Consider the following 25221-nt stretch of genomic DNA (forward strand, 5'->3'; position numbering starts at 1 on the left):
CACGTGATACCCAGCAGCTGTGCTCCAAAGTCCCTCATTTTTGGGAGAAAAATCCTGGTTTCCACCATGTTTCCCTGACTTCCTCAAGGTTTTCAGTGGAAGGGTGGAAGGTCTGTGGTGAAACTACAAAGCAAAAAACCTTCACTATTTCTCCCCAGCCCCTCTCAGAAGCTTTATCAGTCTTGACTGCTTTGCCCTGGGAGCTGTTTAGACTAGACAAGCCAGCTTTGAGTGTCTGATGCTTTTTTCCACCACCCCCCCCCTCCCCCTTTTCCTGCTGAATCTCTCTCCATCTCCCATCCCTCCTCGGTGGCGATGCTGCCGCTCCCGCCTGCAACACAAAGGCGAGTGAGTCAGTGCAGGGAACACTGAGTGCTCCAGATACGAAGCAGATGGGATTGAAGAGTCTGGTACAAATTGCCTTTTTTTAATTCATTCAAACGCCCTTAAACCCCAACAAGACTGCTCTCCGTGTTCCTCATTAGCAGGGCTGACAATGAAGCTGCTCCTTTGCAACCCAGGGTTTTGTAGTATCAGCCACGGGGGTGGCTTTGCCCCACGACGTTCATAAAGATGGTGAATATTGCAAATGGCTTCCTGAGAACATGGGCTTGGGTGCTGGAATTCATTTGCTGGGTGGATTTGACTCCTTTTTTCATGCTCTGCCTTTCTTTGAATGTTCATAGAGTGCATCATCAATGTGGAATTAATGCCTGTAGAAACTGGCTTTTGTAATAGGATAAAAATCAATAGAAAATTTCAGTTTCTCTTTTTACTCTGAGTCAGATGAACATTTTTAGCCGAAGTATCAGAAAATGTCACGGGTTGAAGAAAAATGGTCAATCAAAATTATTCAAAATCTATTTCTTGATGTTTTTGCTTTGTAGTGAACTGATCAGATTTTGCTAAATCCTGTTTCTTTTGCCTATGAATCATGACACCTAAGTTTTCATTTTCAGTTACTTCTATATTGAAGGGATGTGTGTAAGGTCCTAGGGGGGTTTTTTTGCCCTTTTCCCTGCAGGATAAGCTCCTTGTTTTTCCAATTTTAGTGATAATCGTTCACAAGATTTGCATAATACACCACAGGCTGCATTTTTGCCTTATGTGAGATTTGCTTGAGGTAACATTTTAGATTTTGTAGTTATGTTTTTTGTTAGATAAGTGTATTTTAATGGAAAAATCCTAAACTACTCTGATGTTGGGATGTTCTCAGAAACACAAATGAGTATCCAGGGAACGTAATTTTTGAGCACATTCTGGTGTTTACTCATTTCAGCCATATTTTGACACCTGAGCCAGGAGATAAATCCCATATCCTGTGATCAACATCAACTAACCATCTAGCTCAGAAAAGTAATAATGAAAAATCAGAATCAATCACAATGAGTGTAATGACTTAAAAAGCTTTCAAATAATGGCCAGCTCTGGTGAAGTAACAACCTGTTCACAGAGACTCCACAAGGAAAAAAAAAAATTACATTCATTGGATAAATTATTTGTTGTAAATTATTTCTTCAGCTCTAATTAGTAATCTTCATTTTACACAGTAGGCCTCTAATGACCTGCTTGACAACTATGATGCCTGATAAACAGTGGGGATTTGCATGAAAATGAGTTTTGTTTTCTCTCATCCCAGCCATAAAATGACAGCCAGTGAGGAGGCTCAGCTTTACCATGCAAAAAGGGAATAACCAGGCACCGAGGCTCTGGGTGAAAGGAGACAATTCAGCTGTATTTTGGGAAACAGAAAAAAAACAGAAGGCACTAATTCAAGCAAAAAATAATAGCACCTGGCACACAAACAAGCCTAATCAGATACGGTTGCTAAGTGGAGTCATGTGAATAGCAGATGATAAAGCAGAAGCAGAAGATGCAACTCTCAATGAACGCACGGTGGCCCAGCTCTAATAAGCCTTGCACTGTTGTTTGCTGTGACTGAATCATCTTTTTAGCCTTTTTATAGCAAGGGTTTTTAAATGTTGGACCTATTTCAAGTGCATTTTTGTCTCCTGTCTGCTGATAATTGACAGGCTTTGGATCTTTCTCTGACTTGCATATCCTGAACCCAGATAGATTCAACCAGAAGATGATACTCTTCCCAGTCATGAGCAGCTCAAATAAGGTTAAAAAAAGATGAGAAAATCAGAAAAAGGCACCAAGCCTGATGTCCCTCCTGCAGCTCTAAGGGTTTCTTTCACTGGATTTGCAGTATTAGTGATTTCAGCAATGTTGTTTCCTGCCCAGTTCAGCACATCTTGTAGTTTGACAGTTCACTGCACCTGGAAATTATTACCTGATAAAACCTGGCAACTTCTCTCATTTGGGGAGGAAGGGGGGGTTTTGTGTTGTTGTTTGTGGGGTTTTTTTCCGTTTTGTGGTGTGGTTTTTTTTTTAAATGGGGCTTAATTCTTCTTTGCTTTCTGGACTTCTGCTTGTGTAAAAGGAGGTAAAAGTGAACATAAATGTAAGGTGCAAGAAGCATTGAAACACTGAATGTTAATGGACATTATTCTTCCAGAGTCTTGGTCTGCTGGTGCAAATAGAGAAAGGATTGGAGGTTTGTGTTTTGGCAGGCAGGTGCTGGGTGCACATATACAGTATGTTGTCAGAGGAGCTGCCATGGGAGCCCTGTCTGTTTGTTTGGTGGTAAATGTGAACAAGGTGGCTTGAATTGTTACAGTAAATTAGTGAGCTATTGGGGTAACTGGGCTTAGAATCTGACCTCAAAAGGAGTTTCAGCTAATGAATTTTTATTATTTTATTCAAAATAATATTGTCTCCACACCAATTTGTGAAGAAAAAGGCAATATGTAGTTGCTGGTCATCCCACTCACTTCATTTTTCTTTTAATGATTTGGCAAATGATCTCCCAGCCAAAAAGATAAAAGATGTAATAAACCACTTTCAGCTGCTTCTCTGTGAATTGATGCTGCTCCTTCTTCATGTATTGTTGATCTTGTAATTTAATCACTTCTCCGGAGGGCAGACACAATTTTGTAGGAAGTAAAAATGTCACATAAGGAAAAAGGAGGTGAATGAGAGTGGAAATCTCTTTCCTTGCCATGCTGCATGTCCTACATGGGAACCAACACCCAGAGTGAGTGCTGCCCTGGGCTGGGAGAGATGAAGAGGAGTCTGCCTTCATCCTGCCAGCATCACTGTCACTGAGCTTGCCTGGGGAAACATGAATCATTCAGGGACAGACAGACAAGCTGCCAGAAATACATCCACACAGCTAACATGGTTGCAGGAGTTTTATTTTACCAGAAAATGGACCTAAATTAGCTTGGGATGGGTGTTGGGGAGTCTCTGCTCACCTTCTCAGGAGCAGCAGCAAAAGCAGCTTCCCTCAGCTGGAAGCTGGGAAGCAACATCTGTGCAGTGCTGGTTCCAAGGGGCAATAACTGGGTGAGAGTGGCTGGGGTTCACAGTCTTTGCCTGGTTTGCAACAGCAACCTCTGGCTTTCATGTACCCCAAAACACAGAAGCTGAAGGATTAGATGTGGCTGGGCTTGTGGATGCAGCACTTTAATGATTTATTGAATTCTTTTGTGCGTTAGTTGGTGGGGGTTTTTTTTTAGAGTCAGGAGTTGCTGGTTTAAAATGATCTGTAAAAACCAGATGTGTAAATCTATTAGCTTTTAAAGCACATTTTTATGAGTTGGAGAAAACCTGCTCAGCCTCCACAGGTTTTCTGATGCCAGTCTGAGAGAGTGGCCCCACTGCTCGCCTCACGCAGGTGTTCAAACTTCAAAGCTGCCCCTGTGAAATTCAGACCCTCCACAGGAGCTCTGCAGCAAGTGGGGCCCAGCCTGGACCCCCTGGCCACAGGTCATGCAGAAGGAACACATGATGGCTCACTGAGAGGGAGCCTCTGCCCAGGGCCCTGAGAAGGTCCCCACTCCTGGGAGAGGGAGGGAGAAGCAGCAGGTAGCAACTTCTGCAATGGCATTTGGAGGGGAGCCGCCGTGGGGTGGCCAAGGCAGGGATGGAGAGCTAAAATCCACAGCAGCTTGAGGCAGAAGTGGCAGAGAAAGTCCTCTCTTGGGAGTTTCTGTGGAGCGTCTGCGAGATGTAAAGCTGAGCCAGGACACATGCCCACAGCCCCTGGTATAGACCCCATATAAATCTTCTCCTAATCTCCTCCAGGCTTAGCAGGGCTGATCCAGCCTACAACATCTGACAGCTCTTCTCCTGAGAGCCAGCAGAAAATGGGGATGTCTGTGGGGTCTCCAAACCTGGGGCTGCTTTGCATGCCCTTGTGTCCTTCCCCCATTGTCTCCTGGGCACAGGCTGAAGCAGTGAGCGGGACAGCTGACCAAAATAGCCCCATGTGCCTAGAAAGTGGTGGTAGACAGGGTCTGAACCTGGCTCTGCACTGCTCAGGTCACATATTTTGTGGTTTAAATAAAGAAACAGGCTGTGACAGCAGGCCAAGTCCTCTATTGGCATAAATGGCCACAGTCCCACTGAGCAGAGTTCAGTCTATTTATACCAGCTAAGAATTTGGCCCATCAGATAGAAGAAATCCTGGACTCCTCTTTAAGTTTCTGCCCTGTAGAGCCACAGGACTGGGTGTCTGTAGAAAGAAAGACTAAAGGAGCTTTTTAATGAACACTGCTTTGTAAAACTTGCGGTCAGAGGGAAAGTCAAACTTTTCATAGGAACACACCCATCCTGATTGAACTTTCTTTGGAAGCAGTTTCTCAGCAGGCTCAAACCATAGAATTCTCCCCCAGCAAAATTTGCACCCTGCTGCAGCAAATAGCTGAGTTCAAACCCTGCTGAGCACCAGAACTGTGAAAATACGGGAAGCAAGGAACTTGAATTCCAGTTCTCACTCTGCCTGTGGGACTTTTCACCACCAAGAAACCATCTTGGTAAAGAGCAATTTGCTCATCTGGGGTGTTCCTCTTGCTGGGAGGGTGGAGAGGGGATTTGGTTTTGCTTGTTTGTTTTACAAACACTTTGAAAAGCTTTGGCTTCCTCTCAAGCTTAGAGGAAGAGCTGCAAAAATCTCAGAAAAAAAACCCCAGCAAAACCCCACCAAACCTTCATGAGTTTTGAAAGCTCTTTTCCTGCCTTGTTCCAGAAGAGGTTGTTAATTGTAGAGCATTTAAATTGCAGAAAGTCTGACTATTGAGTAGAAGAGTCTCTTTGAGTCTAACCAGCTGTGCAGGGCTTTTGTAAGTTGCTCTCAATGTCGCAGAAGCTCAATATAGTTACCATTGCTCAGAATTTTAATTGCTACTGGTTGTAAATATGTCTATATGCATATTTCATTGTAGAGACCCCTGTGAACATCTAGGAACCAAAACTTCCCTTCCCCACCCCAGCCACTGAAATTAGATTATACACTGATGGCATAATTGCTGTATAACAAGGTTTGCTCAGCCTCTCAGTGCACAATGCCTGTTTTCATAGCATTTTAATGTGAGCAACATAATAGGCACCAGCTTGAATAGCCACATGCCAACGAGGCATCACATTCCCCAAACCAGCTTGAGTCTGTACAATCTGGTTCAGCTGCTCAGCACACAGAAGGGTGACAAGCAAACCCCTTCCAACCCATGCTGGGCCAGGAATCGGAACACACACAAGGAAGCACTCCCCTTCCCCAGCCCGAGGTGGGCTGGTTGACATGTAGCACTGCCTGGGTTATTTCATCAGGCCACCACAAGCCAGTTCCATCAATGCTCTGTCCTTCACATGTGTTTTGCCTGCACCAGCATTTGCAGATCTGGACTGATAATGCTCCCACTAATACTGCCGTGGTTGCTGCTGCTCTGGTCATTCTTCTTTGCTCTGCATGAATGATTTAAAATGGCTCAAATCCTGCACAAGGCTTGTTTTGCTAGTAAGTTAGGCAGAAAATTTGCTCATGTATTCAGCCCTGGCTTTGTCCTGAGTGGTGTGGAACTGGAACAGCCCATAAACAGCAATTTGCTCATCTTTTAAGCTTTATTATTTAGGCAATGGATTTTACTAGGATGGTTGTAGACCAGACCTCTCTTTGCACTAAATGTTTTAGCTGCAACCCGTTCTTTCTGCTTTGCATTTATTTGCAATTAAAATAAATTGACCAAATGCTACCAACTGAAATGAGCACATTTCTGGTTGACTTAACCCCAGCTCCAACAGGTCCCATTGCCTGGATGTCACTCTGTGTCTTCTCTGCCCATTGCATACAACAAACATTTTGCCTCTTGTTTTGGGAAACACAAGTCCTTGATGGACTCACTGGATCTTGTTCTTAGCCTGTCCCTGGAAAGGGCATGTCAATGGTCTGTAATTGTTGTGGGAGGGTGGTCCCTAGTTCTGCACACACTGGTTTGTTCTGGGGGGCTTTTGAACGAACAGAGCTGGGACATGTACCCCTGGGATGGTAGAGCTGTTCCTAAGTGTTAGGCTGTTTAAAAAGAACAGCTGGCTCATGGCAAGGCAAATATTATGGGTCTGGATGTTGTAAAGTTAATTTTTAAGGGGGTATCATAGTTGAAACATGCTCTCAGTAAAAAAAAAATAAGAATTTTGATAAATGTTTAGGCTCCTTAGCATCAGATGCAGACACTTTGAGGAAAGGGGTTTTCCTGTTCTCAGCCTTACATTTTCCTGTCTCCTCTAACCTGTAGCTCAAAGTCATTGAGATGTTTTGCCACCCCACAGTGCTGTGACTTGTGCCTCTGGTTTGGGGAGTGCCCAGGAAGAGCTGCTGCTCCCAGCGCCAGCCAGGCTGGCAGCTGAAATTTGGGACATGACATACTCAGGGTGATACTGACGTGCCTGTGTCTGCATACAGAAGAAACCTATCTTCTTCCCTTGACGCTATTTTCTGTTATGGATATAACCAGCTGAGAGCTATTTGGAGAAAGTCTAAGTCTGAAGTGTATGTAGGAAAGCACTCAGGCTACCAGAAATTAGAGCCCTTGTTAAAGTTCCTGCACTCCTCATACTTTCTGATGTCTTAAGATGCATCAGCACCTTGATAACAGCACCTGCCTTCCCAATGGCTTTGAGGCACTTTGGGAAGAGGGAGGGCACAGGTCAGCCTCCATGCTCTTACGGGTGTGTTCTCCAGGCAGTGACTGCAGATGGCCAGTCCTGTGGGCTCTGAAGGTGAGCAGTGTGGCCAGACTTTGGTGAGCATCGTGTCCTTGGCTGTTCCTCACATCCCCACCCTTGCAGGGAGCAGCCCCTGTCCCTTCTCCTGCCCAGGCAATTCTGTCCTTTGCTGGGTTGACACATTTTTACATCTGTCTTCCTCACTTTGCTCCTTCATTTTGGTGTCAGACTCACCACTGTGAAAATTAATTAAGCAGACTTTTCAAGTACAAAATATTCTAAAAAAGAGAATAACTTTAGTCATAAAAATTGCTAATTGTGGGAATTAATTCTCTCATTTCCCTGGGGAAAGCAATGACTGGCATGATAAGAAACCAAATGATTTTTTGGAAAACTTTGCCTCCCTTCCTTATCTAGATTGTGCTATTCTAAGGGTGGAAGGAATTATTTTGTCTCGTGGAAGCACCCCAGCAGCCAGGGATGGTTTTAGCGGGTTCTCCAAGGACACAGCAGTTTGCAATGGCATGTGGATCACAACAGCACTCAAATAACTCAGCTTAGCACATTGGCATTGCTCTGTGTACCCTGAAGAGGCAGAGGATAACATTTGTTCAGAAACCCATGGTTTCCATTTTAAAAGGACTTTAGACCCCACTTCTGGGGTTGGTCCTTTATCACTGACAAAGGGGACACCAGAACAACTGTGAAGCACTGAGATTTCTCTTGAAAAAAATGGGATATCAGCCAAGGCTATTCCTTGACTGAGTGAGACTGGGGTGGGAAAGGAGGCAGCATTTTCAACACCACCTTTGAACTTTTCCCCTTGAAAATATTGCCTGGAGAAAGGCCTTTGGAGGACATGCCCCAAACAGCTACCCCACTCATCCCACTCCCAGGGTCACAGAGTTGCCCATGGCCCTGTGTCACCTCCTGTGGTGGCCAGGCACTGTCTACAGGGAGGAGTAAGGGGTCATCTAACCAGCTGCGTGTTTTTTTTCCTCTAACAAAATCAGCCCCAGCTCAGAAGGAAGCTGTGGCTGGGGCTCTGAAGTGGGCTGCAGCCCTCACCCTGCACCCCTTGCCATCTGCAGAGCTGGAAGCAGTTGTTCAGTCTCACTGGGCCCGATTTCCCCATTTCCGGTGTATTTTGGAGTCAGTTAATGAACTCAAGTATTCTCACATGGGAAAGGCAGCCCTTGGGTTTCCTTCACATGCCAAAAGGGTTAAGCATGTGATGATGGGGAATCTAGCAGAGGAGAACAGTTTCTGTTCTTTACTGTAGACTTCCTGGCCGCCCCGCTGCAGGGCTGCGGTATTTAGAAAGAAGCTGAACTTTCAGGGCACTGATGTTGCAAAAGTATTGTCTCACCCCCAAACAGCAGCTCCACTTCGTCTGGCTTAGCCATCATGTAAGAGCCCAGATTTCAGATGTCAAGGCCAGGAAAGTCTTTCTCTGCCTGCATCTGCTGCTGCTTTTATCTAAATGCAGCTCACAGGGTCTGGGAGATCACGGAGAAATTGTCTAATTGCGGTTGGGTTCATCAATCAGTAGCACAAGTGAGGGGCTGGTACATGAAAGAGGGACTCCATTTGAAACCATTTTCTTCCCTGAAGGCAATGGCTGGAGCTATCTGAGGTTGGAGTGGACTTTTTTTGGGTATAGGAGGCTGGGAAAGGAGTTGCTGGCATCCAGCTAGGTAAGGTTGCTGATTCCCACAGATGGCCTCCTCTTATGCCAATATAATGGCTATTCAAAAGCTTTTAAGTTTTAGTTGATCTGGAAAAGCATAAATTTGTCCAAAGCTTTTCCAAGTTTTCTAAAATCTTACCATTGTAAAAATTTTGTCTGGCATTTCCACGTGTGCATCCTTCCCTCGGCTTAGACTCCTGCAGGAAAACCCCAGACCTTTGGTGTGTTGGGGTTTTGACAGATCTCTCTGCCTCCATAGCATTAGAGAGGTGCTATTTCTTAAACTGCTCCAAGGTCAAGGACTACCAATATCTACGTTCAAGTAGCTATTTCAGTGTCAAAGAATACTTCTTCAACATGATGATGTTAGGACTAAACTATCCAGCCATAATTGATTAGCAGCTTTCATGGATAGGATCTCAAGGCACTTTGTGAACTGCGCTCGCAGCACACAGCTGCTCTGGGACAGCAGACGGTCAGCAAACACGTGGGGCAGGAAAGGAAATGCCAGTGATTCCCAGGCAGACATCCACTCCTGCCAACTATGCCATTGGGCCTTTAATATCCCTGCAGAGCAGATATTTTTTAGGTCTTTGCTAGGGCTTAGAAAAAAAATAATCAGATTGTTAAGGTCTTTCTAGACAGAGGTACCGAACAGAAGCCTAGTGTGTCCCTTTAGGTTGGCCTCTGTCCCACCAGGGTGCTGGAATGACACATTACCAGGTCAGCATGATCCCAAACAAGCTGAGCATTTTAGGCAGGAGTGGTCATGGTGTTTTCAACTTCATCTGTTTTTATCAAAACACATGGGTTGCTTTCAGCACCAATGCATTTGGCACCCAGGCAAATCCACCCCCTAATTGCTCCCGGCTGCACACAGGCTCAGTGTCCCAGCTGCCGTGAAGAGGGCAGGGAAAGACCTGCAACCAAACAAGGATCTCTCTGCCCAGAACGTGGACATTTTGACAGACTCCCATCTCACGTGAGAAATGTTTTGATTTCATTTCCTATGCAGAACATAAACAGATTTTGAAACCTCAGAGGTTGCCATGAAGCAAACCCGTTGTTCCCCAGCCAGCTCTAATCACGGCTTGCAACCAACCCTTGTCTAGATTGAAGTCAGAAATCACACAAGGGAGGATGCTGGCTCTGCAGAGATTTTATGGAGAAGTGTGATTTGTCACTATATTTTTAAGCAAAGTTAACTCTTAGATTTAAGATTTTTTTGGTGCATGTATTTTCTGTCCATCTTTACTATCAGCAAATACCTGCAAAACTGCCTAATATGCCATGTGGTAACAGGAAGGGCTGATGGGAATGTAGCATGTGATGCCAGTGTGGCAATGTCTTCTTTTCTCTGGCTTTCACCCCTCAGGAGCACAGGGATCTGTGTGCAGCCCTGGGGGAACGTTTCCCATGCACCCCAGGAGGGCACAGGCACCCTAAGACCTGAGCAGAGCTGAGAGAGACAGGGTCCCCCACCTCACATGGGCTGGGCTTTTCTTTCCCCCACATTCCTGTCCCCTAAATCCACAGGATGAGGCTTTCAAAATAGTCTTGAAGATTTTAATGGCAGCAGAAAAAAAAAAAAAAAAAAGGAAAAAATGAGGCATCCAACTTCTGCAGATAGTTCTGAAATATCAACCTTGACAGCTTTGAAAATATCAACTTCATATTTCTGGGCAGCTCCTGAGCTCAAAAGTGCTGACAAACTCAACAGAATTAGGGAAGAGCAAGAAAAATGTCACAGTGGTTGGGCAAAGGGGCTTGGCTGCAGCTGGAGGAAGCACCAAGGGTTGCATGGCCATGTTTGAAGAGTAAAATGTCCCGGGGGCAAGTGGGTGGTTGGATGGAGATGGCTGCTGTTCAGCGAAGAAAAAGACAACGTGGCAGTGCACTAGGAAACCTCTTCTCACTTTGAACTTTGACCTGTTGTGAAACTCCTCCGGGGGAAGTGCTGGAAACCCCCATGGTTGTGTCGATGAGAGCAGGGCTGGCCAGAGCCTGCCAGCAGCCCCCAGAGGATGTGCCCCATGGAGAAACAAAGCTCTGGGATGAGCTGGCATACTCAGGTTCTTCTGCTTCGTCTGATCAAAGCAACCTGTCCTGCAGGGCTCGGCACAGGCCACCAGCCATGTTTTGCAGAGCAGGGGCAGGAAGAGCCCATTTTGCAAAGGGCTGCTTGGGTTACAACAGAAGCTCACACATCCATTGCATGAATGTGCGCTAAATCCACCGGCCAGCATTCCTCTTCAGGATCAGGGCTTCATCTCAGAGAAAATCCTGATTTCACTCTCTGATACGAAATGAGTTGATGGCACTGCCAAGGATTTATAAATACAGGACTTCTTTCAAAGTAATCAGCGCTGCTCTTGACCTGAATTCAGGCTGTTAGGTTTTTCATCCCCTCTCATCACGATTTTATTTTATCATCCCCGCCACTACATGGATTTTTCTGCAATGACTAATTTTGAAGACAGCAAGCTCGCTGCTGAAATGTGTGGTTATCAACAGTAATAGGTGCCAAAGGCACAAATCTTACAGCTGTGTGAGGGGAAATGATGACAGTCATCTGAATACGAAATTATTTGCATCCCATCTTTGTCTTAGTGTAAAAAAAAAAATTAAAAAAATATCTTTGTCTTCTTAAAAGAAAACGAATCCATTTGGTTGTGTTGTGTTTTTTTTTAACATGTCTAAGGAATAGCATCATAAACCAAAAAAACTTCCAAGTTACTGTCAAATTTCCTTTGTGGTGTCTGTAGCAATCCCTTAAAAGGGTTAGCTCGGAGTATTTCTTCATTTTGCAAGGATTAGACAGGAAATTATTGCAACTGTTGGGTAAGCACTCAGCTTGTTTTTTCAATGAATTCTTTGTGTATTTCATTTCCATTTATACTTCTGCATTTTGGTGCACCAAAATAAATATTTCTGGTAGGAGCAAAGGAAGCACTGAATTTTTTCTTCTCAGAATTGACACTTTAAATAACTTCAGCCAGCTTTCAGCTGTCTTAAAAATGAGGGACAAGGTTTTGAAGAAAATTGCCTGATTTATTGCACATTTTCCAGGTATAATGTTTCAAACTTAAAATCTGAATGACATTCAGAAGTTCAAACATGTTTATCCATGTACTGTGCTCTGCAGTGCTTGTCCACCCCTCTGTTTAGAAAGGACGAGTGTTATGTGACACATCGGACCCATCATGGCTCATCTCACATATCTGAAATAATCTGATAAAACATTGCAGACCTTTTTTATTGCAAGAAAAAAAAATCAATTCTTCTCTGACAGAAGATAAAGAAAGCTTTTGTGTTTTTCCCACAGAAAATCTTCAAACAGGGAAAGGAGAGATCGTATTCCTCTGATTGTTGCTTTGTGTGTCATTAATTGCTATGATAATCCTGTTTCCAAGTCATTTGGTATCTGAAAGTCTTTGCAATTGTCATCTTTAAAGTCATAAACCAGGGGCCCTCTCCTCCTGAAACCCTCAGTCTTCACCCTGCTGGCTCTTAAGCTTCACTTCTGCATGTCTGTGGAGATCTGGGGAGTTTCCAGCCTGGTGAGCAGCAAAGCTTGTTCATCTTAGGGCAGATGCTTCCAAAACACAGTGGGAGATGGACACACGTGTTTCCAATTATCATATTAAAAAAAACCAAAAAACCAAACAAAACCCACAACATTTTTAGAGGTTTCCAGATTTAGGCCGAAGTGTTTATAAAACTGGTTTCAGCTTTTAAGTATGTATTTCCTGGCTTTGAAGCTAAGAGGAGCCCCTTGACTTCATGGGACTTTGGATGGGATTCCTAACTGTTCCGGGAGCTCCAGGGCCAGAGCAGTTTGGAGCAGGGGCTTGGTACCCATGACTCTATCTTCACTGTGCCAGGCATGGGAGAGCTGTCCCTGGCACCAGCCTGCCAGCCCCACTGATGCCCCCCTTTATACCAAAATGAGGTTGGGTATTTCAACCATCCTGCAGGAGAAAAAAATTGCTGCGCTGTTTTCTAGTCTCTGAGGAGGCTTTGGCCAGCCCAGTCAGCAGGCGCATTTGTATTCAGCAGCATAAAACCTAGAAACTCCAGAGTATCCTCAGAATAATGGGGTGGGGAAGCAGGGAGAAAAGAAGGGTGCTGGCTTCAGACTCCAATACTGGATCACTCCCTGATGTGACCTCCTCTGTGTTTTCTTGGAATCCATCATAAATAACATTAAAAAGCACCAGTCCAGTCAGTCTAAATGGAGTGACTGGTAGCACTGATGTTTTAAATACAAATCCTACCCTTTTTGCCCTCTGATTTTTTTGCTTCTTACACAAGCGGTGAGAACCGGTGTTATGTTTTATTCTCCTTCATTTCAGCATTTGATCTACCTCCGTGGAAAGCTGCAGTTATTCCATAAAACCAGTCACTGAAGTAAGTATCAGCAATCTTTCCCCATAAACCTGCTGAAACTGTTGAAATACACTAAAATATTAGAACAATCATTATTAATATCAGTGACAAGAAAACAGAACATTAGCTTAATGTGTTGTTAAAAAAAAAATAAATTTCCAAGTTGATTGTAATTTCAAATAAATAACAGAGAGAATTTTTCTGGGAACATGAAGCATAGTTTTATAACATCAGTCTATGAGAAATAATGCCCTGTTGGCTCTATTCTCTGCCACACACTCAAGTGTTCAGACTATAAAGCACTGGTTTCTCTTTTTCAGATAGAGGGGGGAAGTGCTGATAAGGAACATTTTCTAAAAGCACAGAGACCTGTATCAAAGGAAAGGATGCATCATGCATTTTCATCAACTTTATTATTATTGTAGTACTTGCCTTTTCATAATTATTATTTGATGTTTAGGTTTACTTGAGAGGAACATCTGAAAAAGATCTGCTAAGTCAAATCCAAGGCTTTAAAAAGGCACTTAATGAATTTTTCTTGCTGTGTTTATATTGTGAGGTTACTTATTTGTAGATCTGTCATTTTTTTGTGCAAAGTGTTTGTTTTTTAATTCTATCAGTAAGATTACTTGTGCAATAGTTATATATTTCCCCATAGAGGCAGTCCTGCAGGAGCTTCCTGTGTGTTGATTTAGTGCTTATGAAACAGGCCTGTCTGGCCTCCTTGGAGACCATTTTTTCTTAATTGGTGGAGATACAGATCCAGCCCTCACTGGAAGTGCCTGACTTGTCCACAGAGCCCTGCACCCGAGGACCTGGGCAGCCTCAGCCCTGCTGTGAACCCCCAGCACACTGAGGGGTTCAGAGATGTTCCACAGGAGCTGGATTTGTGACCTCTCCCATCCATGGGATCCTCTGGGATAAACCCACAGTGGTTAGGTAGAGCCTGACCTGAAACACCCAGCATTTGGGATGTGAGGCACCAGATCTTGCTTTTTCAAAAGTAATATGAAAATTTAGCTTGTGTAGGAACCAAATATTTTTTTTTTCCCCTACTATTGACGTTAAGTTTTCCATCCCCCAATTTCCTGAGGAATTCCTGCACAATTCCCTGAAAAATTGCATACAGAAAAGGACAGCCACTCCTCTTCATCCCAGTAGCACAGCAAATTTTCATCCCCACTTCAACCCTCCCACGTCATGACTCGACAGCCAGAAGGTTGATGCAGCAGTTTAATTTAATTGGCAGAACATTAAACCATGTCACATTAGGATTAAAAATAAATGGTATAGACCAGACATCTGAAAATCTGGCGAGGGGAAGGATTTTTTTGTTGTTGTTGCTTGGTTTCCCCCTCCAAATCTCTTTTAACTCTGCAAAGGCTGTCAGAGCCAGAGCAGTGGGTAACACAGAAAACGTCGCTTTAAATTGAGGAGTTTATCACTTCAGCTCTCCTTTCTCTCTCTTCCCTGGCCAGCCAGGGTCTGTCAGCACAACCCCATCTCTCATTAGCAACGAGGCAGGAGATGAAGCAGCACTTGGGCGATCTGACAGTTCAGATCCTGCTTTCTGCAGATTGCCTTTAGCAGCTGGACTTGTCAGACATTTTAGGTAGAAAGAGCAGAGATGAGTAATGGAGGTGCCTGATTATAGCTGTAAAATTCACCCAACCCCACAAGGATGCAGAGCTGCTCCAGAAACCCCAGGCAGGTATTTTAAGGCATTCACAGACTCCAGGGCTGGCAGGGTTGTTGCCAGCAGTAATAAACTCCTGCAACCCAATCTCAGCGCACGCCCAAGCCCCAGCCACTGGTTTTATTTGGGTGAGGTGCAAAGGGCAAAAATTCCTTTTCTTTATTTTCACTCCCAATAACAGGGTCCACACGGAAACCAAATGTTTTGGGGCTGTTGTTAGATCTTCATTTTATCGCTATTGCCTTGGGTGACTGGCACGAGGGTGGTTTGCTGCACTCATTGGGGTTTCTTTGGGGGGAAACAGTATTTTGGGATCCCCAGGTTGTTGTTGCACACGTATATTTGATAAAGTACTTAAAACTCTGCCTTTGTCAACCAGAATAAGCAGAGGTGGCCAGGAAATACAGGGACACCCTGGCAAGCTGGTATTGCAGCATCCACTTCTCTGCCCCACACAAGCCAGCTTGGTCTCCTCAAGTTGTGGGGTTCAGAAGGCAGAGGTATTTTACATTCCTGGCCTGAATTTTACCTGAATTTTGAAAGCACTGAACACAGTTTTGCACTATGCTGCATTTCTGCAACAGCCAAATGGGGATGGTTTCAGGCTGGGGTCAAAGCAGCGGGCAGTGGATTTCACTTCCCATGCTCAAAGCCCTAAAATTGGGCATTTATGTCCTGGGACCAGAAGGATGGTCCAACCTCAGGTAGTCATAATACCTACACAGACACATAGAGGAATGTCCTATAGCCAGACAGGAGTGCTCTGGACTGGCACCAAACTGCTATTCAGTTTTGCCACTGATTTGGTTGGTACATGGTCATATCTCCAACTGGAGGTCCAGGCTGACAAAGTAAAGCACAGACAATGAAGCTCATTTGCTTTGTAAATGGAGACCAGTATGGGCAGCTGTAAGACAAAGCTGCCCAAGCCAGAAACCTCATCCCTGACATTCTGACTTGGTCAGCCCTCGATGCCCCTGAGATAGACAAACCTCCATTTAACCATGAAGGGTTGGACCCCGTGTCCTTCCTCAGCCACCGCCAGCTCCATTGCCATCCTTTTGCCAAGGCCAAACTAGCACGAGGAATTTGATGCTGAAACTGCGTGAAAAACTCCTGTGGGGTTTGCTGAGCTGAATGAGAGGCTGGGGATACTGAAAGGGAAGAGCCAGGGTTGAGGTGGAGCAGTGAAAAATTAATGGCTTTTAGCACTCCTCATTTACTTTTTTCCAGTTACTTAGAATACCTTATTTCAAGGATTTTGTTTTCCTTTCTGCTTTATTGTAATTGCCTCTGATTGTTTCAAACTATTAACATTCAAAAGTAATGCATGATTATTGCTTTCCCATATTTTTTACAGGTGTTTTCATTCACACCCATCCAAGGTACTCCACCTGAATTAACTTATTTGACTCAGCAGGTTTTAGATAAAAGCAAAGGCAGGGAGACATTCTTGGGTTTGCTGCATGGCTGCTGTGCACCTTGTGCCACTATCCCCTGAAAATAACAGGAAATAGGCCCAAAGAACTAGCAGCTGCCCTAGCTGAACTCCTCCTGCCTGTTCCTCAGTGGATGCCTGATGATATTAGCAGAGCAGTGCTAGTTTGTCCTCTGTGCTTTATCTGTGCTTACAAGAGGGCAGTCCAGGACCAGCTGTCACCCAGAGCAGGGTCTGCACCAGCACGTTCAGCCCTGCTGCTCTGGCAGCACCCGCTGCTGGCGCCCTCGCTGCCTCCCATCAAAGGGAAACGTGAGGAGCTGTTCTGCTGGAGCTGAAGAAAGCTTTTGACACAGTTAACTGGAGCATATTAATTAACGAACTTCAATACCAAGGCTGCTCTACTGCAGCTCTCATGGGGTTTCGAAGCTGCAGTGCAGGAGGAGGGAGGGGACGGCAACTGCGATCTACTGGGAGGCTCGTGACTCCGGGTCCTTCACCGTCATGGAGATACAGCATCCAGATGCAGGATTGGCAGCAGGGGATCGTCTGGAATGTTAGGAGGGGATGGAGTCACAGTGGGCTGGGGCTGACCATCTCCCCACCCAGCCAAGATTGCCCTTGCAACCTGCAGTCCAGATAACCCACGGTGGGGTTTTCTCACTATGATTTGGCTCTGGAATTTTTAAAGAAATAGGAAAACTCAGTTTTGAGCAACCCAAAACACCTGCTTGGCTGCAGGGGCTGCCCAGCTCCTGCTGCCTCATGTCTCATCTTGGCTGCATCCATCTTTGGATCCATAATTCTCCCATGGTCCTGTGTTCCTGCAGAAACATGAACCTAGGGAAAATGGGGCAGTGGATGACAGCAATGTTTCCATGACCCAAGTGCACAGTGAGAGCAGGCATGGAAATGGGGTCACCTTCTTCTGGTGCAAATCAGCATGGCTTTACTGAAGCTAGTAGAGTTAAAAGAGTGCAAGAAAGACCAAAATTAGGTCAATCAGATGCGCAGCTCCTTTTATGCAGCAGTGTAACCCTCTTCCTCCTTGCTACTACTCCTCTGCACAGGCAAGCAGGTCAGAAATATCTTGTGTCAGGCAGCTGGATCCACCAATGGAACTCTGAAATATTCTCCAAATCAGCAGGATATCAGGAAAAGGCATCCCTACCCCTTCTCACACTGCAGTTGGCCATTGGAGCACCATTCTGAGAGGGAAACGGGCTGTCAGGTGGGGGCTGATGAAGGGGAGGACTAAAGCATCCCCAAAAATCTTGGTCTGGGCTTCACTAGAGGTAAACTTCATTTCTAAATATTGCATGAATTGCACTTGCCTTCTGTGCAGGTTTTGTCATGGGCTGTGCTTGCAAGGGACATTGCAGACATGGCAAGGAGCTGCTCTGGTGACCACAGAAACCCCTCAGCCTCCTGCACCAGAGCCCAGTCCCTGAGCAGCAGCAGTGACCTGAAGTCTTCCAGCCCCAATGATGTTGGGATGCATTTTCCTTCCCTAGGTCAGTGCTGAGCCAGTTGGCACAGACTTATCCACAGCAAGGTGGGCAACAGCTCTTCTATTTCTCTGCAGAGCCTTCTTGTACACAAACTTATATACGTGTTTTACATGCGAGACAAAAAAACTACTGCTTAACACCCACTGGAAAAGAAGTATAATTGAAACAAACTGGAAATATGATTATTAGTGGAGCAATCCAGCTTCCTATTTTCATTCACCAGGAGCAGTGCCAAAAGGTAATTCTGGAGCTGGAGAAACTCTGTGGAGAACCGTGGTGGAGTCAGCGGAGCAGCACAGGAAGTGCTAACGTGGGTGAGAAATGGTCTTGAATCACTGAACACGTTGTTCAAGCCATAATGATTTTGTGATTCTGACTGAGAACTTTCTGCCTGAATCATAAAATAAATAAGGGTCCTGGAGCACCAGGGTTTCATACCAGCAGCCAAGGAGATGAAATCATGAGACTCTGAAATTCAGAGCTGCTCCCAAGCTTGGCAACTCCCCTCTGTGGTGAGGAATGAGAGCCCTGAGCCAAGTCAGTCACAGATTATAAGCAATCCCAGAAATGGTGATTTCTTCTCCCCCCAGCCCCAGCCTTTTTCAATCTGCTCTTACTCTTCTCTTAAATTGCTCCGTGTCTCGTGTTTGCCTTATCTCCTATCTCTGCAGTGTCTCTAGCTGTCTTCAGACCATCTGCAATAGGTGACTAACACACGTTAGCACCAGCCCTCCCACTGGGTGCCTACGGAGCCGGGATGTGACAGGCTGGATAGTGAGGGCTCTGAATTGCTTATCACACTGAGATGTTATTGCAGTCACAACACCTACGTGAGACAGCGATAGTAGCAGCCAGAACTTGGTCCAACAGCAATAAAAATGAATAATACTAATTTCTGCAATTATTTACCACTCACAGGCAAATTAGTCATCTCTTTGCCATACCTGAGACAGTAGATGCCACAAAATACCTTCAGTGCCATCTAGCTACTAAGTTACGTGAAGAGATAAATTTGCAACTAGCACTAATTGCCATCAGGCCCATCAGTGGCGCGATGTCCTGTTGCACCAGCTGATGCTCTGCCCTCAGGGGACTAGTCAGGATGGTAATGAGAGCCACAAAAATAATTCACAACCATAGAAAACTCCACTTTAAATGGATGTTTATCAAAAGTATGGTAAAGCCTCAGAACGAAGGCTCAATAAATGAATATTACACACACCCCAAGCCCACAGGGTATGTCCTTCCACTTGTAAAGGCACTTCAGAGTTGCCAGCCTCTCTGAACATTGCCAAGTGGGAGAAACAGCACTTGTTGGCTTTAGCTTTTGTTTCATGAAGACATAAAGAAGCTAAGAACAATAACTCCCTTGCTGTCTACTTGTCTTGGGTTTCATGCCACATCCATCATGGAGGTACTGGAGTGCTCTGGCCCCTGATTGTCAGTTGTCTCCAAGACTGATGGACTTCTATAGAAAATATAACAATCTTCAAAACTGTATGGACATATTTCACTGGTGGTGACTATACTGACCATCTGTGATGACTGCACCACGATGTATGTCCACACCACAACCACCCATATGCTCTGCCAGGCTAAGAAGCAGGCTGGAAAGCCAGTGAGTACCAAGAGACACAGCCAACAGGTACATTCCTCTGGTTATATCCCACTGAAATATCACTGTGTGGAACTGAAAATGCATTGACTGATGGGCCATGTGAAACGTGCAGATATGGAAACCTGTCGGGGCTGTCTGTGTCAGACTCTCAGCACCATGAGCAGCGGCTGAGAAAGGCAGAGCATTGACCAGTATTTCACTTTTTCCTCCTCTGGCCCAGATTATGGACCATTGCCATACTGCCTGGTGTGTCCTGGACCATGTAAAAAGCTAAGAAAAGCAAAGTACAATTAGTTACAAAAAGAGGTTGTTTTTATGACGTACCATATTTTGGTGAGATTATTCTTTTTATAGTGTAATTTGTCCAGATAAAACCCATCTAGAAATGACCTTATGGTCTGGGTATGATGCTGACAGAGGATACACACACCCTTATGCTCCCATGATGTCAACCATCAATGCTTGGCCAAGAATCAGCAAGTGCCCCTGCTCATTCCACAAGTGTGACCTGCTCTGGGTTCATGTTCATGAGAAGATGAAATCAATCCCACCAACGAATGCACAAGGACAGACCCTTGGCTGCCACGACAGCAGTGCCAAACCTGCCAGTGGCAGTGGGAAATACGTCAGAAGAGATCACAGCATGGTGAGGACTCTAATCTCCTGTTTGGAAGTCCTCACTACCTTAAAGCTGGAGACTTTATCTAGGCAAGACCAGATTATGTCCAGGAGCTAACAGTGTTGGCACTTTCAGGGAGCTAGGACAGGTTCTACTGGCTGACAATCTATTTGTAGTGTCAAAGTCAGTGGAAAAGGTTTGGGAGCATGTTAGTCATTTAAATTAGTGCTGAGGAGGATATTCATCTTTGTGTGCACAGACCTTGGCAGTGTGAGGTGGGTCTTAAAGGAGCATCTGTGTGGCACCCACAGGGAGACTTTTAGTCAATACTTACAGATTACATAGTGATGGCAGGTCCCAGCATGGCAAAACTGGCAGTTGCAGCAGAGAAGTTCTGCAGCCCTCAGGTGTCCCTCTGAGCTGGAATTACCGTACCCACACTTAAATAAAAATGAGACCAGTGCTCGAACCTGACACCACATCTCAATCCAAGCTGTGCTGATTTACACCAGCCAAAAACAGGCCTGACCTGCAGGGCCAAACCTGGCCCGTGGCTGTATCCAGGCATCTGCAGTGATTTAAAAGCTCTGTCAGCGTCAGTCACCGATGGGTCTCATTGAAAGCCAGATTTATCTTGTAATCTGCACCAGGAGGCATAAACTGCTATTGCAGCTCTCACGCAAAATAAATCAGCCCAACGCAGCCCAGAGCTGGGAGCTACCAGCATCAGCCCTTGCTCTGATGGAAATGTCCTTACGCTGCTGTCAGTGGTGGCCAAGCACCAGCAGGAACCTTCCCCTCTTGCCTACATGGTTGACACCTCGGGTTAACATCAGAGAGCAGGGTGGCATAGGGGACAGTGTGAGGACCTGCCTCCTCTGTGAGCTACGGCCAAGAAGGTCTGTAAGCTCTTGAGGGGCAGGAACAAGCTTTTTGGTCAGGATGATGTTATATATGGCATCTCCACGCTGCTTGTCCCCATCTGGAGTTTCCCTGTGCCATGGTGGTATAAGCAAATGCTCCTCAGTGGAGTGCTGTGGAGTGGCGTGGCTGTCCTGCCTGGGGAGGGGACCCTGCTCAGCTTGGCAGGGTCCCTGGAAACGTGTGAGCACATGGGGATAACTCGGCCTTTAGGTGCATGGTTATTTCAGGCATCCTTCCCTGGTACTGACACAGGGCTGATGAAACTTAGGAAGAAAGATAGTAGTGTAATAACTACCCAAATGTAGTCATGCCTCTGATTTGTCACGTCCCTACTGCAGGCTTATAATCTCAGCCTCTCTTCCCTTTGTGATTTTTTCTTATCACAATGTTCTTTCTTTCCACTCCTGCTCAGTGCTCACCTCCACTGCCCCACCGCCCCGGAGCGCTCCCTCGCTTTGGAGACAAAGCAAAGCCACAGAACACGGGCCAGTCACAGAATTACAGAATCATTCTGGTTGGAAAATACCTTTAAGATCACCAAGTGTGTTGAAGCCCACCTGCAGCCCACCTGGGCAGGATTCTGGGGGCACATCAGTAAAATGGTGATTGCCACCCATCCAGCGGAGCCACAGCCATGGGTCATTGCAAGGGGTGATCCAGGAGCCGGAGGGAGGACGATGCTGGTTGCCCGGCAGGCTGGTGGTGGCCCAGGAAAGCCCACACTGTTGAAACGAGTCTTCAAGGGTTGTGCTGGAGTCTGCACATTCCTCGGCACTGGATGAAGCCTCCGGGGTTTGGCAGAGCAGCTGCAGCTCTTCCTGGTCCCTCCACAAGTAGTGTTGGCAGTTTCAAGGAGCAAGATGATGTCCTGGCACTGCCAAAAGCCACAGTGATCACCAGCAGCCTGAGTCATCACATAACAGCACCTTTTCCCAGCCCAGTGACCAGATTGTCAAGCATGTAAAGAGAAGTATCTAAAATTGATTGCAGCTCACATGGATAATTTCTACTAGAATTACATTATTGTATTAAACCAGTAATGCATAATGTATGGCTGTGCATCTCTGCAACAAACATTTTACATTTAATTTAGAAATCTCTGAGTCATTTAAAAAGTTCTCTCATTAGGGAGACCTTTGTGGAGTCAGCAATAGCAGAGTCTTTAAAAAAACAAACGAAAAAAAAGGTAATGATGAAGGGAACCAGACAGATGCAAAACACCTGAGCTGGAAGCAGGGGTGGGAGCTGAGGGCTGCGTGCCAGCCTGCCCCACATCCCATGAGTGGGACAGCTCATCCCAGGGGAACTGGCCATCCCACCTTCATCAGCCAGCCTGTACTGCTGCACTGGGGCACGCCACGTGCTGTCAAAGAGAGAAAGAGGCAACTTCCTGGGGCAGTTCAGCCAACCTAACATTTAAATCACAGTGTAGCCTTTGTCTCTGCACTGGCTGCAGAGGAGATGGCAGGTGGGAAAGCTCCCAGAGTGCATATGTGGGAGGCAGGAAAGCAGGAGCTTTGCAACCAGGAGCTACACAGAAAGTGGAGGTCTGTGCTTGGCACTGAAGGCATGTTGTTGTGCAATGGGCTCATAGCAGCAAAGGCAATATCAGTGTGTCTGATCTTGAAGTTCTGGCATATGTTTCATTTCCATGGAAGTCAAATCGCTGTGCTGGGTACCTTGCAACTGGGGTGAAATCACTGACAAGGTGGAGCATTGCACCCAACATGCACCCAGGGTGGTTCCCATTTGTGCTTGCAATGAGTTGTGTGCTGGTACATGGAGATGTCCCTAGTCACTGTGTTTTAAAGCAGGGAGATTCACTCCATTCTGCATCAAAGTCACTGTCCTCCATGTGTTAGCTCTTCTCTCCTTGCCAGTGCACAATGACCCTGTGTATCTCCCAGAGAACTTTTTCCTTCAGTAGTTTTCCATGGATCCAACATGGGCACCAACACCTTAAGGGAGAAGCCCTTATTGTTTGGGTCCTTCCCTCAAGCCTTCATGCTGAAAGCAGCCTGTGCCATCTGTTTGCTGCTGCTCCACAGGCTGGATCAGCTGGATGTGACAGCAAACTCGTCCAAAACATGGAGCTCAGTGCTTGACTCAATATGAAAACCACAATCATCTGGGGACCCAGTTCTGAATAGCCCATGCAATTTTTTTTGTCATCTGAAAATGTGATGATCAAAATGCTTCTTGTTGGATAGAGCTGCAGAATGTGGTCCAGAAGCACCGCCGAGAGCTCAGTGGACCTGTAAGAAGCCACAGGTCCCTGTGCACAGTGAGTGTGCATTTGCCAGAGTCAGCCAAAGCAGCTTGCAGACATACACTGTGTTATTTCTTATATTCATATACTCTTTAAACTGATTTTTTTTTCTTCCTCCAAGTTTTACATTGAATTTTACTTGGTAATCTTTCCTCTCCGTGGACAAGGAAGATTTTAGAAGCTTTAAGATAATAAAAGCCTTGGGAAAAAGAGAAGTGAGGGGGTTTTCAGGCACTGTGCAGCATTGCACTGTGGTGATTTGGAGATACAAGTGCTGTTTCTAGCTCCCACGACACTCTGTCCTGGGACATCTTCCTCCATCACTTCTGCTTCCACCTGCATGGAGCAGGTCACACTGCCACCTTCTCCACAGTGACACTTACTGTCCTTCCAAGTGCCTAACACAGCAAAAAAGATGCATTTTCATTACCAGCATGAGGAACTGGAGATCTTTGTCACAATCTAAACATTAGCAGATTTCATATTTGTTGTTGTCAGATCCTTGCCCAACAGCCTGCACAGCTTTCCATATAAAGACAAAAATGTTGATCAATATTTTGCACAGCCAGTGCATGATATTAATTCCTGCCTGAGAGGGGCTTCTACCAAAAGCTGAATTACAGGAAGAAGGTGCAGAAATTATAGCAATTCCAGACGTTAGTGGGTATTTCTGGGAAACAAAGTGACCGTACGGACTTCCCACCTACCATCAATTACTAGCAACACAATGCACTTCAGGCCTGACATGCACACTTCACTTTGGGTTAAAAATAGATGAAGGAAAGAAAAAAGGTAGTGGTTATTTGTGTGCAGCTGATTGGCACACGTGCTGACTCAGCAACAAAGGCAAAACAGCAGGGTCGATGTGGTTCAGCCCCTCAGCAAGGGGCTGTGGCTTTGCCCCCTCCTCCTGGAAGATGCTGCTCAGTGAGGCAAGGGAAAAAATACAACAGGGACTAACAGGAAGGCAAAGTGCAGTTCAGATAAGGACTAATAAAATGCTGTTCTGATGTAGAAGGCCTGTAGGGAGCTCCTGTGCATGATGCCAAAGCCTTACATTAAGTGCCTTGACTAGAGGATGGGGATAATGATCCATATCTCCTCTGCACACGAGATGAATGGAGGATGCCCACACCACACGTGCCCTGAGCAAGCAAACAGCCTCACCCTGCCAGCAGCTGCCGAGGGTCTGCTCAGCTGAGAGAGGTTTGCAGCCTGGCTCTGAGCCTTGTGCTGTTAATTAACTCTGATCAGTACCGATGAGGTACCACAGCCAGTGGGAATCTCTTGGGCTGTGGCAGAAAAGGCAGGGTCTGTAAATGAGTCGAGTGATGAGGCTTCCTCTCTCACCCAGGAGAACACCAGTCCCACCAGTCCCCAGCAGCAGTGTGGGGAGAGCAGCCCAGGACCTCTAATGCCAGAGCTGCCTGGCACGTGGATTTGGTATCGTAATCAGGCTGTCAGTGCCAGGCAGCTGCTTAGCAGGAACACCATGGGGGATGCTGGGCTTTGGGGCACAGGGGACCTGTGTCCCTGGGGCTGTAGGGGATGGGGATGGTGTGAGGACATGCAGGAAAACACAATGTGAAACACCCTCAACCTCCAGTGTGCTCAAAGCTGGGCTTTTGGTGGTCATTACCTCCAATCTGGGCAACCAAAGTGCAAGTGCTGGGTGCCCTCACACAGCCCTGAGTCTGTAGGGTGGGAGCACTGGGGGGGGCAGGGCTGTGCGAGGGGAGTCGATTGAGAAGAAAGCAGACTTCTGTGTGTGTGCATTTGTATGTGTCTATGGCATTTCAAGCACCACCTTATGTCCCTGCTTTATTTATTCTGTGAAGCATAAAACCACAGGAAAGATGTTTGAGGTTATCTGAATGTTGAAATAAGTTAATCTCTCCTAAACAAATGATCTACTTCTGACTCATTTCTAAGAAACTTGGGCTCTTACGACCAAGCTTCCTTTACAGTCATCAGTTAATTTTAAATTACAAACCAAGAGGAC

This window comes from Apus apus, chromosome 8 (assembly GCF_020740795.1).
Source record: "Apus apus isolate bApuApu2 chromosome 8, bApuApu2.pri.cur, whole genome shotgun sequence".
NCBI classification, from domain to species: domain Eukaryota; kingdom Metazoa; phylum Chordata; class Aves; order Apodiformes; family Apodidae; genus Apus; species Apus apus.